The 19,268-nt window shown below is 46.5% G+C and overlaps 1 long non-coding RNA gene across 1 annotated transcript; it reads right to left on the bottom strand.

Annotated features, from left to right (window-relative positions):
* Window positions 1–9,928: 9,928 nt before the first annotated feature.
* Window positions 9,929–17,350, bottom strand: LOC129387710 (uncharacterized). Its single transcript, XR_008614891.2, has 3 exons — window positions 17,198–17,350; window positions 10,853–10,897; window positions 9,929–9,982 (listed from the first exon to the last, which is right to left on the bottom strand). It is a non-coding gene; the product is annotated as an uncharacterized lncRNA (long non-coding RNA).
* Window positions 17,351–19,268: the final 1,918 nt, after the last annotated feature.

Here is a 19,268-nt window from a genome sequence, read left to right as displayed (position 1 = left end):
TATGTTGTATGATGGAACAATTGAAGAGGTAAGGAGTAGCCGGCGCTTAACTTGTGCGTCAACATGTTCTTATATCATATCAATAAAAAAAATCTTTACCCTGAAACGTATACGGGTAGAGCTTCGTGCTTCGCATTGTTATCAGGACGCCTTATCATCAATGATAAGGTTTGGATGCTTGTTTTGTGCTTGTTCTTTATTGAAACGAATGCGGTGCTCTGTGTTCTATGCTTGATACCAACGAACATATGCACTTTTGGCTTGAATCGTTGAAGGTTGTTTTAATCGCTGAAGTTATTTTTTTTACCCTGAGAATCTCTTCGCAAAAGGAATCACGCATTTCCCTTTTTCTTAATATCTACTACCACAACGCATCTTTTCGCCCTCTTTGGATCCACCCTGCGCCTTATTATTCGGCTCGTCGTGATCACGTACATAAAGTTAACGCCCCGCCACAACACCGTCGCGTGCCCACAATAATTCCTTCCTAGGACTTCAGTCGACTGGAATAATCTACCTACATCATTAGTAAGCATCAGTGATCCCACTCTTTCTAAGAATGCACTAATTAGCATAATATGTTGTATGGTGGCAAATGGCATAATTACGTACTTATTCGTGAACCCTGTCTGCTTGCTAAAGTGTACTCTTTCTGTACTTTCATATTGTATGTAAGCCTCTGTTTTGGTTGTTATGAATGCATTACTAGTTTTTTCATATCGTTTTTGTACCCTGCACTGTGAATTTTTAAACTAGTCCTCTATTTTTTACTCTTGGAATGTATTTCCCTCCTCTCTGCAATGTACAACTATGTACCTTGAGGGTATGAAAAATAAATGTAACGGATCCATTCCAGTAATTTTCCTTTTCCTTTTTTTTCGCCAATAACCTCGTGGTGTCGTCGTGGTGTCGTCGTGGTGTCGCTCAGAGCTCGTGGTGTCGTCTTCTCGTCTCGTGTCCCCGTCTACGTTTTGCGCTGTTAACCCCAGTATGGAAAACCAACAAGCCCAAGCTGGCTTTCAATCTAAGCATCGCTTGCTTAGCTCGAGTGCTGTTCAGTTAATGCTTCCATCCGCTTTAAATCCCATCGCTTTTGGAAAGTGGACGTTACCTGTCAGTGTCGCTGGGTGAATACTGTGAAATAAGCTCGTTCAATAACGTTCAACGAAATCTATCTGTTTCATTTGGCAAAATTACAGCCGCAGTTTTTCACTAACACAGGTTCAAAAATTCTGGAACATGGGGTCATTACGTTCACGTTGTCACATTGAAGCCTTAAAACATTTATATGCACTTGATAACTCCACCTCTGCTCTTTCTGATTGTAACTACACCACATTTACTGACGCAAGTTGTACCCGTAGCTCCCACGCCTTGAACATAGCACCTATTTATGCCCGTACTAACACATTTAAGTACAGTTTTTTCCCACGTACAATAGAGCTTTGGAATTCTCTACCCGGTAACATTCGCTCACTAACCCTAAGATATTTTATAGCAATCACTGGTAAGCACTTCGCTAACATGTAAAGCGCTTCTTTTGATCATTCATCTTTTCTTGTATATCTGTGTTTTTAAAGTATCATAAGAAGCCAACAAACGCCGACATCAAGGACTCTTCAATCCTCGTCCTTGGTGGCAGTATTTGTTGGCTTCTTATGATATGACTAATAAAAATCGGGCTCCTCGGTTAACCCCCTTTATTCTGTGTTTTTAAAGTATAATATGTAGTGTAAGAATTTATGCGGACTTCATCTTCATCTGTACAAAGTCATCATCAATCATCGGCTCGTGTTCGTTTTTGCATCGGCGCCATTTTTCCTTGTTGGAATAAAGCGTCGTCTCGACCGTGGTATTTCAAGTGGTGGAGGTGCTTTAAGATCCCTTCGACCTCAATCCACGTCAAGATCTCTCCTGGAGCTACGTTCGGGACGCCGCTTACGCCAAGAGGCCGCCATGTCGCAAGACCAGACCGCAGCGTCCGCCATCTCGGTTCAAGTGCCAGCCACCCCCAATCCCTACGCTGAAACAGCCTCAATACGCTCAGGAGCTGCCTCAGAAGTAGCGGCCTTCTTCCTGCAGGCTGTCTACTTACGTCACGGGGCGCCTCACGTTCTTTTGAGCGACCGAGGCAAGGCATTTCTTTCAAGCACTCTTAATCAAGTTCTGCACGCGTCCAACACCGTGCACAAGACAACGTCTAGCTACCGCCCTCAAACCAACGGCCTAACAGAGCGATTTCATCGCACGTTGTGTGACATGCTATCCATGTATATTCAACCTGATCATCGTAACTGGGATGCGATGCTCCCCTTTGTAACATTTGCGTACAACACGTCTGTTCAACGGACCACCGGATACTCTCCGTTTTTCTTAGTATACGGCCGCCACCCAACCTCATCACTCGACGTTTCTTTCTTCTCTGGCCCCGTCAACGCTTCACCATTCATTTGCGACCAGTTTGTGTCTCGTCTTGCCCAATGTCGTCGTCGCGCCCGTATGAACACTGCAGCCAGCCAAGACGATCGCAAACATCGGTACGATGCCTCTCATCGCGTCGTTTCCTACCGCCCTGGTGACGATGTGCTCCTATGGACCCCTGCACGAACACCCGGTTTATGTGAGAAGCTTGAGTCTCGATATCTTGGCCCCTACAAAGTCACAGAGCAGACCTCGCCGGTGAACTATCGCGTTACACCTGTTGAGGTCCCAACCGACCGACGCTGCCGCGGAACAGAAATCGGGCACGTTTCTCGCCTGAAGCCCTTTCATCTCCGTTCCACTGTCTAATGTGCGGCCAGGCTGGCCGCTTTCGTCCACGGGGGAAATTAGTGTAAGAATTTATGCGGACTTCATCTTCATCTGTACAAAGTCATCATCAATCATCGGCTCGTGTTCGTTTTTGCATCGGCGCCATTTTTCCTTGTTGGAATAAAGCGTCGTCTCGACCGTGGTATTTCAATAGTAATGTATAATGGTCGCACTCTTCCTATAGCTCCATATTGGGCTGAATTAAATATATATAAGTAAATAAGTAAACTTCTGTAGTATTCTTTTGATTTCGACTACAATCAGTAAACATACAATCTGCTTCTTTGCAAGAGTGATAAAGTCTTGCATCACGGAAGTTACGTGACAACGACGTGTTTTTTTTTTTTTTTTTTGCTAGCGGTGATAAAGGCGATAACAGCGCGCCATTTGAGGGGAGCAGCAGCTGCATATTTGCATTCATAGTGCATGCCGGCCCTTACGTAATCTAAACAGAAACCAGTATGAAATCTTTTTTTCTGCATGACCGCCGGTCTCATAATAGATTGGTGATGACACGAATAAAACAGCAGTTGTTTCAAACAGAGTTACAGCATAAAGCGAAAGTCTGCTGATGTTCCCAAGGACGTGCGCCGTGACCTCACTAATTTGAGATCACTGTTGCCACCAGTCGCTAAAATGAGTTATGGGTACGCGGTAAAAACAGCTACGCAGGTACCACTACACAGGTCGAAGCACGTCCTAAGTTTCTGTTAAGGCACATAGATTAGGTACGAAAACACGCGCAAATAAGTAAACCTATGCATTTAATTCTGACTCAGTGACGTATATACTGAATGTCCACAAATGCAAGGAAATCGTTTACATTTCTTGTGGATTTAGTATTACGAAATGTAACATCACTTAAGACGTACTGCCGTATAAAATCGCATTGTTTAATAGCCGCTACCATGACACTGACACTTACTGTAGCAAATTTTGGTCCGTATTAAAGAAACAAAATATCTGGCGAACTTCGAACACAGCATGCACGTGCGGATAGCGCCACGCGGGCAGCAGTGGACACGTGCGTATGGTTCTACAACAAGCGATTAGTCAGTGATTGACAGTCACTTAATTGTCCTTACGTGATTTGAATGTGAAAACGTCCTGGCTTCCCTAATTAATTGGTTACGTCCGTGATACGTGACGTCGTGGAGTGTCATTGGCCCTTCGCAACAGTTCCTTAATCCACCTTGCTCCGATTTGCACCAACCTTAGTCCACCTTTATCGAATTTTATCCACCTTAGTCCACGTTATTTTACCTTAATCCACGTTGCTATAACTTATACCAGCCTTAATACACGTTAATCCACTTACACTCCTAAATTCTTTTCACCCAACAATAACATGCACATCGGAATCTTTAAACAGCGCATAAACTTTCTGGACAATAGAACAGTAGGGACAATGCTGTATGGGAAACATTTTGACGAACAACAGTACCTATAATATACAAGCCACCATCCCAGACACTGCAAACAAGGCATCTTTAAAGGGGCCATGAACCACTTTTTATCGAAGTGTAGAAATGCATTTGAAGTAAAAATAGGCTAGGTCAGAAATACTTTGCCGCAAGAAGTACTTCAATGCGTTTGGCAGAAGCGGAGTTATTGGCCATCGAACACGGCTTCTGCTGTGCTCCCGTTCCTTCTTCCACGCCTTGCACTGCGAAGACTACGGCGCTGGGGGGCGTGCCCACAACGCTTCGCCTACTATCTCACCGTCTCACCGCCTACTATCTCAGACAAGGCCACCTTTGACGAAGGTAGGTCCTTCTACCGAAATGTTCGTTAGCCTTTCTGAGGCACCTTATCCCTGTTTATAACTTTTAATATCACAGTGTGCTTCTCCATATGTCAGCCCCATTCTTGATTTTGGAAACGGTCGACTAGTGAGCTCGGCTTAGAAGCGAGTAAATTTGATGCTATTCGCTGTGGTCTTGGAAGAAGCACACCTGCCTATGGAGACGTAAGGAGTTGTAGTCCTCTACAAGGTAGGGGTGTTCTATGAAAACACGTTTCAATCTCAAAAACAAAGCTGCATATTACTGCATCGTCAGATATCCTGCACCAATAATGATACAAGCAAGGTGATAGCTGAAGAATAAATAAAAGCTTATATCAAATAAATTGAGATAGCAAATGTACGGGCACAGTAATACCGAGGCATTCAATGGTACACGATTGCAAGTAATATGCAAAACTTATTCGCTATTCCCTTCCCCCCCCTTTATGCTTTTGAAGACCCCGGCATTTGCTGTTTCACAATGCCTATTGCGGTAAAGCGATTCAAAAGAAGTATGTTTTAAACAGCCGCCACTTGTACAGGTTGTTCTAACTAGACCTGTCAGTGGCAGCCTCGTTTGATTATAAGGGTTTAAGAAATACTAGCCAATATTGCAAATTTCTTACTAGCTAGTTCCCAAGTTGAGTACAAAATGAATACTGAGTACCAGACAATTAGTATTGAAATTTGGGTTTTCGCACTCCCATATTCAAATTGCAAACACGCGCACCTTAACTGCAACCCCGCCACCTGCTGCCACTGGCAGCATTCACGGCCCTGCAAAAGTGCGTCCTATAACCCATAGATGTCGCGAGCAGTCCGGCACGTCCACGCTTCCTCTTAAGGTGACGCTAGGGTACGCTTTAGAGCGCGCGTACTGGAAAGCCACAACTAAAAGTGCGCGAATAATAAAAAATTTGAACAGGGATGGTTATCTTCCTCATCCATTCGAAAAAACTGGACTTGACAATGCTATTCTCTTGCTAATGTTTGTTCTTTCAGGGGATCTGTATGGTGAATGCAAATCCTTCAACGTGCTTTACCATAACGGGACCGCACTGAGTGCACAGCCTTCGAAGGGGTGACAAATTCAAATGCCTCATGCATTTTGCAAAACAAACGAGAAAGACTTTGTTATGGCATGTTCTTGTTTCTTTTGTTTCTTTTTCAGAATCAAAAGTTATCGTTGTGCCGAGACTTCCTTGCAAGGATGTAACAGGAAATTTTTGTCGCTGGACATGTGAAAATTTATTTGTTTTTCTCGTCGTTCTCTTTTTTTTTTTTCAAATTGTATTGCTGCCTGTTGAGACAACGCTGAGCAGGCTTTAAATCTGATTTCATTGACCAGAGGGTTTCGGTCACATTGAGCAACCGAGAGAGTGGTCACGGCCAGCAACCCATTCTTCCTCGGCGTTGGTCAAAGTCGTGTGTCCCTGGCCTCGGCCAGTCTGCAACTCCGCTCAGGACAGTGGCGCAGCTCATGATGAGGGATTTAGATAGATAGATAGATAGATAGATAGATAGATAGATAGATAGATAGATAGATAGATAGATAGATAGATAGATAGATAGATAGATAGATAGATAGATAGATAGATAGATAGATAGATAGATAGATAGATAGATAGATAGATGGCGCCAGGAAGGAAAGGCTTAAATACGGACTTTGTCTACTTTGCTAACCAAAACTTGGAGAGGCGATGGAAAAGTGAACGAGACAGTTAAAGATAGGACTTGAGTTCCAACTGTTTACACGGCGACTATGCGATGTGTAACGTATCTACAGCCCGGCACACAATTATGTCGCCTTCTTACGAAAGCTCTAGACGAGGGGCCTAGCACTTTAATGACGCATGTGGTCTATTTTTCCATATTTAACAGCATCGAAAGAGAAGTTCCCCAAAGCACTAAAGAATGATTGTTGACATACTGCCATTTAATTAAAACGAAATTAAATTGTAGTGGCTTTCTTTCGTAACTTTCTTGCGGGCGCAACGCTGAGCAGACAGTTAAGCCGATCCAGCCCGAAGCAGCCACCACAGGTGGAGCAAAGTTGCTGCGCTATGCAACAGAGAAACGCGGGCTAGCTGGTGGTCGATATTAGAATGCATAATGTAACCGTGTTTCCTTCTTCGTTCGTTGTCGTTTGTGCGGTTACATTATGCATTCTAATATTGCCGCGCTAGCTGCTGAAACCACGCCAAGCCCAGAGCGCGGAATTCGCAATCTCGCATTCACAAGTGCACAAACACAAAATATAGCTTCACTGTCCCCCTGTACTTCACATCTGCGCCTTTGACTTGCTATAGCGCTTAAACTCAAAGCTGCGATCTCACCGTACTACAGCTGTTAGATATCCTGAATGAGGCAAAGGTTGGCTGTTGCAGATTACCGCATTGACGTCCCGAAGATGATTGCAGTGTTGCATTATATTTTGCTGAACGATACAAAGAGCCACTCCGTTTCAATTTTCTCGCGTAAAGGTATGTAGGAATACGATCGTTCGGTGATCTCCCTCCCTCTCTTTTTGTATTCTCATTGTCGTAATATCGTAGATATTTCCTACTGCCTTTGTTTCCTGGTATGCACGACGCGGTAAGCAGATGAAAGGATTTGCTAAGAGCTTACATGGATAGGAAAGACGGATTTACATTTGCCTGATTGGAACGTTCCTTGTGCTGCCTTTCGTAATAGTGGTACATATTAAGTGCTACCATTGAGATTAGATTATCGTAATATCGGAACGCTTGTATTATATCCGATTAAGAGCAAAGGTATAATCTAAGCGATACCTGCGCCACCACGTGCAGCACTCCCCCTCCCCATAATCTTTTTTTTTTTTTTTACAGACAACTTAGGTGAAGTGGCCCAATGTGAATACTGCAGCTTGAAAACGTTCATTTTTTAAAATCAATTTTCAACACATGTCATGCAATTTAACGAACCAGAAGGCATATTGAAATTAAAAAGATATGTGGATGAGACGGCGCCGCTGAATCAGTATTTTTTAAGCGCATCCGGCTGAAAACTTTGTGCTGTGTCTCGCTATTTTTCTAGAGTGTCCGAGTTGTTTGCAGAATAAATACATACATCAGATTAATGCATTGTACTTGATTTAGCTATTGAGCATTGACAAATGAAATAAATCTGAATAATGAAAGTACCCAAGAATTGTGGACGTTGCCGCTTTGGCATTCTGTTCAACCGTCACCGCAACACACTAGCGTAACTCAACAAGCAGTACTTTTAAAAATTATATTTCGAGAGATTGACCTAGTTTATACAACTTTTCGAAAGGAACGTCTAGAGGGTACTTTCTTTTAATAAAATACGTATTGATGACACTTAATGGGCCCTTCGTGCTACGTTATTGAAATGATTTGGTGCTTACTAAAGGATGGCCGTAACGCCACACAATTGCCGAATAAGTACCGTAAGTGCAGATGCTATTAGAACGAGGTACCTTCTCGACGTTCCTTTTTTGAAAGTTCCTGAAACCCGGCCAATCGTTTGAAATGTAATGTTTTCAAAATTTGCCAATTAAGTTCCACCGGTGCAATGCTTTGAAGTTTAACGGCTAGTGCTGAAGCGTGGACGGTTGCTGAAAGCATAGAAGTGGAAACCTCGCAACACATACAGGCGTAAGAAGTCATCAAGCCTACCCGATCATTACACATTTAACAAGCCGCAGGATAGCTCTAAAAACTTCTTCGCCCAGTGAACAAGTCTATACCGTACAATTATACTCACGCGCGCTAATGACCAAGAGAAAGCCGATTATGCCAAGAACGGCCACGACTCCGATGACAGCCAGCTTGCTCCGTGTCGTCCACCTTCGAGAAACAGAAATTAAAAAAGTAAAAAAAAAATTATGGGGTTTTACGTGCCAAAACCACTATCTGATTATGAGGAATGCCGTAGTGGAGGACTCCGGAAATTTGGACCACCTGGGGTTCTTCAACGTGCACCTAAATCTAAGCACACGGGTGTTTTCGCATTTCGCCCCCATCGAAATTCGGCCGCCATGGCCGGGATTCTATCCCGCGACCTTGTGCTCAGCAGCCCGACACCATAGCCACTGGGCAACCACGGCAGGTAAATAAAAAAAAAAGTAATAATAATAATAAGAAACGAAACAAACACATATACCTGTTTTGTGTCCACCGTTGAATAAGTAAACATCCGCGGGCACCTAAGCACTTCTTATGAGTTGTGAATGCAGAAAGCATTAATGTCCAATTGAACGTTGGTGAACGGTCCTTCGAGTTTTGCGCTGCGAATAATGTACGACAGCGGCATGTGCTGCCCGAGCCAGCAAATAGCAGCAGCAGCAGCAGCAGCCTACGGTGCCAACGCCGCCTGCTGACAACGTTCCGTGCGGCGAGAGACCAAGCGAACAGCAGCGGCCACCAATGCCGGCAGGAGCGCGCACCAGCTAAGCCTAGATAAAGCGCCTAAATAAGCCCAGTGTGATTGACAGAGAAATACGGACAGTGCGCAAGCTTGCGAGAGCGAGGGCGAAGGTGACGAGGCCTCGCGTTGGTGCCCTCTTCCCTCACGGAACACCTGGCGCGCTATCGAATGCCTTCGCCTGCTGCCGCGGTAGTGCCCTTTCGCCCGCTCTGTCCCGGCGAGGCGCGCTCGTGAATTGGCGCCGCAGCCAATGGGAATTCAAATGCCGTTTCCCCGCTACAGGCGCCGCCGGTTTTTTTCTCGCCTTATGGGCCATTTGATGCTTTAGCATAAAGAATTAGCGTAATTTTGCTACATGTACCAACGAACTGCATCTCTGACAGCAATTTCTTCCGTTATTTCAGAGAAGAAATATCCCGTGAATCTTTTTTTGTTCTCATTGTTGTTATTAATTAACTCTACATATTGCTCGTGGAACTTGCAATCCGGAAGCACACAATAAACTGACCATGGGCGACTATATATATATATATATATATATATATATATATATATATATATATATATATATATATATATATATATATATATATATATACGATGGTTGTACGTTGTCGCCTGACAGATAATGATCGGCGATTAGCCTTACGCTTACATTTGTAGTAAAAAGCACACGTGGTCAATACAAGACATGCCGCACTAAATTTCTAAGCAACAGCTTTGTTAAAAAATCAAAAGGTACGCGCAAACGCGTAAAAGACGTTTGATCTGATCGGCATGTATATTTACTCTCGTCTAGAGAGGAAAATATACTTACGCGTTCTCTACAAATGAATAAACACAATTTCTTAAGGTATAACGTTAAGCCGCACAATAAATCGCTAATGTTTGAGGGAAAATAAAATATTAAACGGGACGCACTCTTTTGATCCGTGCCTTCCAACACAGACGCCTCAGACGTGGTAGATGTTGCTGCAGAAAAATAAATATTCGTATATTTACGCAACGGTCAGGGCTCTATTGACGAAGTCGAAAGCATGCAGTCATGAATAATGAATTAAGGCGCCCTTTGGCCCTCCCTGGCCCTTGCGCGAAAAAAACCCGTATGTTATCGTCATCAACAATGAATTAAGCAGTTAAGCAGATAATGAAAAAGAGAGTAGAAACATCAGCGATAACGAGAGAAAGCAACGAGGTGTTGTTAACAGCAACGGGGCGAAATGGTTACTGCAATGATTATTTTGGTCAGCGGGATTTATGTATTTCCAATGGTGGAAATGACGAAATCGAATTGTTACCCTTCCGTCACGGGTACACGGAAGTGTACTGATTCATTTGTGGAGAATACTACGGCAAACGGCGCAGACGACACGATGCGAAAGAAAGGAAACGCAGGTGTTCCATGTTTCTTTATTGACCCGTCTGAGCCGTTAGCCGCGCACCTATGACGCGCAAGTTATATGCGCCCATTGATATCGTGTGCGAAACTCGGTTAGCATACTTCAAGTACAAGCGAATGAACGGACGTTATACGTCTAATGAAAGTGAGAATGAATTGCAGAGATACAACGAAGTTGCTTGGATTCGCCCCCTATTCCGGGTGGCTGTACGCAGTGGCCTAGCAACAGGGGGGGACGGGTCAAGCGGCCAGTGGAGGGGGGGGGGGGGGTGTCATATACGTCTGAAGACACCCCTTTTTCCGCCGGCTACACCTGGGGGGGGGGGGTGACAGAAGACCTATGGGCCCCGGGTGCCAGACGACCTAGCTACGCCACTGGCTGTACGCATTCTTCTCATCACTGTTCTTCGTAGCCAAATCTGTTGAGCCAAAACAATACTTACACTCATTTACGGTTTCGCTGCCTCCGTCGAAGTCCTCGTCTTCAGCTGTGTGAATAGGCAAACATTGATAAAATTAAAGCACTTGCGTTATAGAGCGCTAAGGCAACCGCAGCGTTTATTTTGAAGCTGTGGTGTATCTGGAATGCGCTAGACCATCAGGGAAGACTTGCTCGCCAATGGTGTCTTCGAAGGTGACTTAAGACAACAATCGGATCTTTTCTACCATTATAAGTGTCCTGCAGAGGAGATAAAAAATCGTGATTATCGGTGTAACGCCAGTTTAGGCGCCTAATAATTGTAATAGTGCTCTGGAATACAGCTGCCAGCGACAACGCCGCCAATTGACAGCTCATGTCGTACTGAGTCATATGTTACGAGGATGTTGCGAATAAATAAAACTATATTTAGAATATACATACAGAATGAGTCAGAATAGTTAAGATGGCTGACCACGAACAGCACGCAGCAGCCAGCGTCTCCGATCATCTTCTTCCTCTCTCTTCTCTCATCCTTCCGTAACAGGACCCCCGGGTGGCGAAGCGCCGTCTCGGCGCATGGCGGGCGAAGAATTGCGAGCGAAGTATGGCTTCAGGCGTGAAACGTGCACGATGTCGACAGGCAATTGACTTGAGGTTGCATCAAAGTGTAGCGGCGAAATCTCGTAACTGACGTCGTTAACTTGGCGTAGGACTTCATAAGGCCCTGTGTAGCAAAAGAGAAGCTTCTGGGAGAGGCCAACCCGACGATATCGTGACCAAGGGAGCACCCAAGCACCTGGTGCGAACTTAACATCGCGATGGCAGCGGTTGTAACGCTCTTTCTGTATATGCTGTGAGGCTAATAAATGAGATTGGGCGACTTCACGTGCCATGCGAGCGCGATCGATGACTTCACGCGCGTACTCAGTTGCAACACGTGGCACAGAAGGGAGGATGGTGTCAAACGGCAGTGTGGGGTTGCGACCATACAAAAGATAAACGGGTGAATATGCTGCGGTGTCATGTCGGGACGAGTTATACGCGAACGTCACGTAAGCCAGCGTGGCGTCTCAGTCGCGGTGATGGTTGGAGACGTACATCGACAGCATCTGTGAATGTTCGGTTGAGACCTTGCGTAAGTCCGTTCGTTTGTGGGTGGTAGGCGGTGGACAGCTTGTGCTCTGTGGCACAAGAGCGGAGGAGGTCGTCCACCACTCGAGACAAGAACGAGCGGCCGCGGTCTGTAAGTAAATGTCGAGGTGCACCGCGCTGGAGAATGACGTCGTGAAGGAGAAAATCGGTGACGTGAGTTGCGCAACTAGTCGGCAACGCCTTTATTGTCGCGTAGCGTGTCGCGTAGCGTGTCGCGTAATCAGTAGCGACGGTGATGCACTTGTTCCCTGTTGTCGTTGTCGGAAAAGGGCCAAGCAGGTGAAGGCCTACGCAAAAGAACGGTTGGAAGGGAACTTTAATGGGATGGAGTCGTCCGACAGGTGCCAGGGAAGATCTCTTGCGGCGCTGACACAATTCGTAAGTTGCGACACAACGACGCCAGAGCGGTAGAGACCCGGCCAGAAGAGCCAGTGTCGTACGCGGTCGTATTTACGCAAAACTCCTAGGTGTACCGCCGTCGGTGCATCATGAAATTGTGCGAGAACGACGGGTCGCAGATGACGAGGAAGGACAAGCAGCAACTCAGGGCAGCCAGGGTTGATATTTCGGCGGTAGAGGACGCCGTTATGCAGCACGAACATGAGGCACGTGCCGTCGGTGCTGCCACATTGCTCTCCGCCGATGATGGACTGCAAGGATGCGTCATGTTGTTGCTCGGCGCGCATGATGGTCACGTCAGTCAAAGCCATCACGCAGGTCACCGAATCATTCGCAACAGAATCGGGAGGATCCACGGGGTGACGCGAGAGGCAGTCAGCGTCCTTGTGGAGGCGTACAGTCTTGTAATGGACACTAAATGAAAATTACTGGAGCCGCAAAGCCCAGCGCCTAAGCCATCCAGTCGGGTCCTGCAAGGAAGACAGCCATCAGAGTGCTTGGTGGTCTGTGACGACTGAAAACGTGCGGCCGTACAAATATGTCCGGAACATGGCGACAGCCCAAACTAAAGCCAAGCACTCCCGCTCGGTGATGAAGTAATTTCTCTCCCCAGGTGACAGCAGGCGGCTGGTGTAAGCTATCACGCACTCGGTACAATTCTGGCGTTGGCGAGAACAGCGCCGATTCCATAGCCGCTTGGCTCAGTGTAGACTTCGGTTGGTGCAGACGGATAAAGGTGGGCAAGCAGGGAAGGGGTGGTCAGAAACCCGATGATAGCGGCGAACGCGTGAGCCTGCTCAGGGTCCCATGAGAATGGCGTATTTTTTTTTTTTTTGGAAGATCTGTCAAAGGCCGAGCAGCGTTGGCGAAGCTTTTGACGAAAGGGCGAAAGTAAGAACACAGGCCGGCGAAGCAGCGCACGTCAGAGGCAGAGCGTGGCACAGGGGAACTGCGTACTGTGCGAACGTTTTCCGGATCTGGTTGGACACCGGACGCGTCAATGAGGTGTCCCTACGCGGTGATCTGACGGCGCCTGAATTGACACACTTGAAGTTCAGTTGGAGGCTGGCTTTTCGAAAGACCGCAAGAACTGCAGCGAGTCGGGCAAGGTGGCTGCCGAACGTGGCAGAAAAAACAATAAAGTCGTCAAAGGTACAAAGACAGGTCGTCCATTTGTAGCCCCGCAGAAGAGAGTCCATCATGCGTTCAAATGTCGCAGGAGCATTGCATAGGCCAAAGGGCATGACTTGAACTGATATAAGCCATCCGGCGTGATGAAGGCCATCTTCTCGCGGTCCAATTCATCAACTCAAATCTGCCAGTAGCCGGATCGAAGATCGATGGACGATAAGTATTTAGCTCCGTGCAAGCAGTCCAAGGCGCCATCGATGCGTAGTAGTGGGTAGACGTCTTTTCGCGTGGTCTTGTTTAAGTGGCGATAATCGACGGAACAACGCCAGGTACCATCTTTCTTTTTCACAAGCGTGACAGGCGAACCCCAGGGCTGGCTGATGTCTCGATGACCCCTTTGCGGATAATTTTGTCCACTTCAAATTGGATGACTCGACGTTCAGCATGCGATACACAATAGGGAGGCAGACGAATAGGATTCGTATCTCCAATGTTTATACGGTGGTGAAGAACAGATGTTTGGCCTAATGGCCTGTCGCCAAAGTCAAAGTCAAAGTGACGCAAGTAACTGCCTCGGGTGACAGACGCGCACCTTGAAGCAAGCACAGGTGCGGTAGGGCGGTACTCGGAGCGTCGGCGAGTTGAGGCAGTTCTAACTGAAGAACGCCGGTCGCGCAGTCGATGAGAGCAGAATGAGTGGATAAAAAGTCCAATCCAAAGATAACGTCGTGAGGGCATTTGTCGATCACAGCAAAGAGAACAGAAATGGGGTGGCCGGCTATAATTAAACGCGAAGTGCACATTCCAAGAACAACCAGCGCGCCGCCATCGGCTACACGAAGCACTCGGGCAGCTGCTGGGGTGAGAACTTTCTTTAAACAGCTACGTAGGCTAGCAATAATCGCAGATACGTGGGCTCCAAGTGTCCACGAGTGCTTGTACAGGTACGCCTTCTATTTTGTCAACAGTTACACTTCTCCTAGTGGGCACAGAGAGATTATTTGCTGCAGTAGTCGGCAATGTAGCACCACCTCCGAGGGCTGCATTTCCTAGTTTTCCGAAAGGGTGAGGCGAAAAGCCACAGGGGACAAAAGACGACGTGGCTGCGGTGAACGTGAAGACGGGCGACGTGTTTGCGGTGAACGAGACTGGTGTCCGCGCGGCAATGGTGAGCGGCTGTACCATGTGTTCCGAGCAGAGTCAGCGGCGCTGTTAGGCTTGGCGGTGGGTGAAACATTGCGGGTATTTCCATCAAAACTGCTAAGGTTGGTCGGCGTGCGAGGTGTTGAGGGCCACGAGTTGCGATAGCATAGGGCGACATGGCCAATGCGGTGACAGGTGAAACATATCGGTTGGTCGTCCGTAGTTCTCCACTTTGTCGGGTTGCGATAACGTGGAGAGAAGCGTCGGGGTGGATCGAAAATAGTAGAAGGGCGTTCGTTAGCTCTGGGATTGGCGACAGCAAACACAGACTATAAACCAATGTTTTCGAGTTCCTGGTGAACGATGGCTTGTACGAGGGGAACTGAAAATGTGTTAGCATCAGAGCTACGCGAACAGAAAGCTGCGGGCGCCATCTCATACAGTTCGTCTAACGATTCGCAACACGTCCTCTGATGGTGACGCATGCTGCTGTGCGGGTTGATCTTCACACGTCGACGTCGCGGCAGTATTGGAAAGACGGGCGAATGGTTGCAGGACGCGCCGGCTTTTGGCCTGCTTGAATTGTCGGCACTCTTTAACGATTGCTTCAACTGTAGAACAACTCTTGCACATGAGCAGATTAAACGCGTCTTCAGAAATGCCCTTAAGCACGTGCACGACCCTCTCAGCTTCTGTCATGCCGTGATCGGCTTTGCGACAAAGTGCCAGCACGTCCTGGATGTAGGAGACATGGGACACCGTGGGGGATTGGGCACAGGAGGCCAGTTCTTGCTTTGCGGCAATTTTACGGCCGGCTGGTTTGCGAAACAACTCTGTGAATTTTTCTTTGCATTGGTCCCAGCTGGTTAGCTCCTCTTTGTGGTTTTCGTACCACACCTTTGCTGTGCCTCGTACGTAGAACAACAGGTTAGCTAGCATAAGTGGAGGGTCCCATCTGCTGATTCCACTCACGCGTTTGTACATGGCCACCCACTCTTCAACGTCGGCGCCATCGGTCCCACAGAAAGTCCCAGGATCCTTAGGTTGCACAACGACAACCGTCCGCACCGTCATTCACGGTGGGGACGGTGATGCGACGTCCCTTGCGGAGCTCCATTTCCAGCAGTGGTACCCCGCACCTCTCACCAATATGTTACGGGGATGTTTGCGAGTATATCAAAACTATATTTACAATATATATACAGGATGAGTCAGAATAGTTAAGATGGCTGACCAACAACAACACGCAGCAGCCAGCGTCTCGGATCTTCTTTTTCCTCTCTTTTCTCTCATCCTTCTGTAACAATATATAGGCTGACTACGTCTGCACATGTCTGCATTGAGTGAAGCCACGTGATGTTTACCATAAGACAGCAGCTGCGTCTATGTTAAAAAAAATCGGCAAAGGCACTTAAGACTGCTTATGTGCGGGAATGCGAAAGCGTTATACCGTTTGTAGGACTCGGGAACGCCATGAATGCGCTCATGGATACGCTGATGACGCTGCGCTACCTCCTCCCCACTGACACGTGCATGAAAATGACGCGTGTCAATGACACGTGCACTCGTGTCATGGCCAATGACACGTTCGCTAGGCCATACATTTAGTGAACCAGTTGGCTGCGGCGTGATGAGTGAAATGACCCACACACTAGGCACATCTTTAGTCAGCCAGAACCAGTGTCGCTGTGGCGTCGGAGAACCGTGCTCGCGTCGCCCTCCCCCACCGCAGTGCGGGTAGATTTCCTACCAAGACCAAAAGTTACCATTTTTTTTTCAGAGCCATTAATTTACTTTATTTGCAGGAACCTCCATGAGAAATTTGACGTCAATTAGAGCATTTTCAGGTGTTCTTTTCACTCTTTTCGCCGTCAGCCTGTTTCGTTGGCAACTTTCAGTCACACCGACGACGCCGATGGATTTTCGTTCAATATAGCATATAATGCTTTCGCATTAAAAAGTGACCCTGACAAGAAATCGAGAAGCGAAGCGACAAAATTAGCGTACATGGAAAACGAAGTTGCCTAAAACAGGTCTACACAAACATGCAATTTCTCGCTGCGCACATATTGCTCAGGAAGCGGTTACGCTGGCTGCAGTATTGGTGGAATAAACGAAATCTAACCAGTGGATATAGAAAAAAAAATATTTATTGGTTCCGATGGCCGGCTGCCTTTAAAGAGAGGCGAGCTGAAACAGGCATGGTCCTTAGATTGTTTATTCTTGCCAACAAATCAGTGTAAATAGTCCACAATAAGTGCTCAAAGACGTTGCATTCCGAATGGACTCCTGTTTCCAAATTCGCACGCGAGTGCGACCTCACAAAGTGAATGACACCGTGCTGGATCACGGTATCTTTGTTTGTTTATACGACAGGTCAACGTCCATCTGGCCATGTGATATCCTGGTTGTAGCTTCCGAATGGTAAGCACCATTCAGTGTTAAGAAGAGGTACTGCAGCTCTATAAGAGTACTTCATAACTGACTGTCGTTATCCACTATTCCGCTAGATAAAAGAAATGGCGTTTGGGCAAATACTTACACATTCCTGAGCCGGCCTGAGATATCTGTTACTTTGGAGAGAGCGCTGCGACCCGACGAACACAGGCAAGTTAACTTCTTTGTCCTTTTCATTGGCGAAAAGTACACAGTAGGCTGAGTGATGCACGATATATAACCAGCGTACCTTTTCAAGCTTTATGAATTCCATTCTTTAAACAGTAGAACAGGGTTGTAGTACATGCAGGATTTTCAAGCTGTGGATTAATGGCAGTCATGAATATTGAGCCACCCACTATGTAGTTTATTTCTGTTAAAGAAAGAAAACAAAACTGGGTGCTCTGCCTGACCAAACCACGATCTGTCTCCGGAATATTCTGTATATATATATATATATATATATATATATATATATATATATATATATATATATGGAACTTGTTAACAAGGTATTTCGTTATTCTTTTTTCACCCGAGCTGTTCGCGGGGCACAAGGTCCCATAGAGCGGGCTACTCCCACGTTGGGACCGGGAGTTGTAACTCCCTGGCCGTATCGTGGGCTCGCTGGACAGCCCAGAGCTGCTCCGCCAGGTCCGTGCTGCGTAATGCTTCTTGTAGCCTGGCGGAGTCTTGATTCTTGTTTGCGTGGGTCCGACCACACGGCCAGAGCAACTGATATACGTCTAGTGTGCTATGGCAACTTTCGCAATATGACGTTGTGTATAGGTCAGGCATGTAGGGATGTAAAGCTTTGTTCAACTCGCAGGGGAGTCGGTGCCGTCTACAAGGTAAACTTCCTACCCTCTTTAAGTTCGCCTTAACGGCCATTTCGTTCTATTTTTTGATGTTAAGCCAATAGCTAAGCTTCTTTATTATATCTTCGTTTTACACTTATTTTTAAAAAGAAAATTACATTGATTCTTTCTGATGTGCACGCCAATGCAGGTGTTTGCAATTTGTTTTCATTGTATGCCTCATTGTACGTTTGTTCTTCCCTGGAGAATATATCTGTTCGAACTAAATTATATACACTAGTATGTGAGTCCACTCTTGTAACAGTCCTCAAGTGGGATTGGCAGTATGTGCTAAATAAATAAATAAGATATAGAACATCCTTTACAACCGAGCCCGCATAAAGCGCTTTCGAGAACATTTATTTTTATTTGCTTAGCTTGCCACGCGATAACGTCATGAATTTAAATATAAGTACGTAGGCCTGTTTCCTGCACATATGGCCGCAGTGACTTATACAATGTGTTGTCCATGAGCCACACTTTGTCGTCTCCGGCTTGGTCGTTTCTCAACTTCACACCTTGAAGTAGACCTCCGCAGACGGTGTCTGGGCACGTCTACTACTTTGGGTACGTCCAAATTAGGTGGCGGGCATCCGCTGTAGGCGCAGGAGCAGTACAATTCAAGTACAAGTGTGGGCTGGTGTAAGGACCGCCCCGGCTTGAAGTCTCCAAAGAGGCACTTTTTCACCCAATGAAGTTGCTACTACTACTACTACTACTACTACTACTACTACTACTACTACTACTACTACTACTACTACTACTACTACTACTGCTGCTGCTGCTGCTGCTGCTGCTGCTGCTGGTGCTACTACTACTACTACTACTACACCCAAGAAAGATTGTGGGGAAGGGAGCATATAGGCGGAGGGAGGAGGGCACACGTACCCTCTCGGTAGGTACATTTTCGGGCAATGATATTAGAGCGGGTGTCAGAAGGAAGGAGGAGGATTGCAGGTGTTGAGAAACAGTGAGAATTCCGGTCTGCAAGGTTATTGTTGTTGTAATGACTGAACCTTGGCCCAATAGACAGTGATGTTACATGGCAGTGATGATGGACAGTAATGACACATGACAATAATGGCCAGTAATGAAACATGACGCCCTGTGAAGTTTGTGAGTCGGGTCACAAATACGGCAGTGTTCCTTTTTTTTTTCTTGGTTGATCTCTCTAACTGCCCTGACGCTCTCGGTTTATACATGGGCTTCGTTGACATTAAGGGAAGTTGACGAGGGTTTCCATGACATCGTGTATTTCCTGTAGCTCAAATAATAAGGCATATGAAAAATTCGTTGCATAGCAGTGGATAGCTCGGATCT

The sequence above is a fragment of the Dermacentor andersoni genome, chromosome 3 (assembly GCF_023375885.2).
Source record: "Dermacentor andersoni chromosome 3, qqDerAnde1_hic_scaffold, whole genome shotgun sequence".
NCBI classification, from domain to species: Eukaryota; Metazoa; Arthropoda; class Arachnida; order Ixodida; family Ixodidae; genus Dermacentor; species Dermacentor andersoni.
The sequence above is the reverse complement of the archived record's forward strand: the minus strand, read 5'-3'. Positions and strand labels throughout refer to the sequence as shown.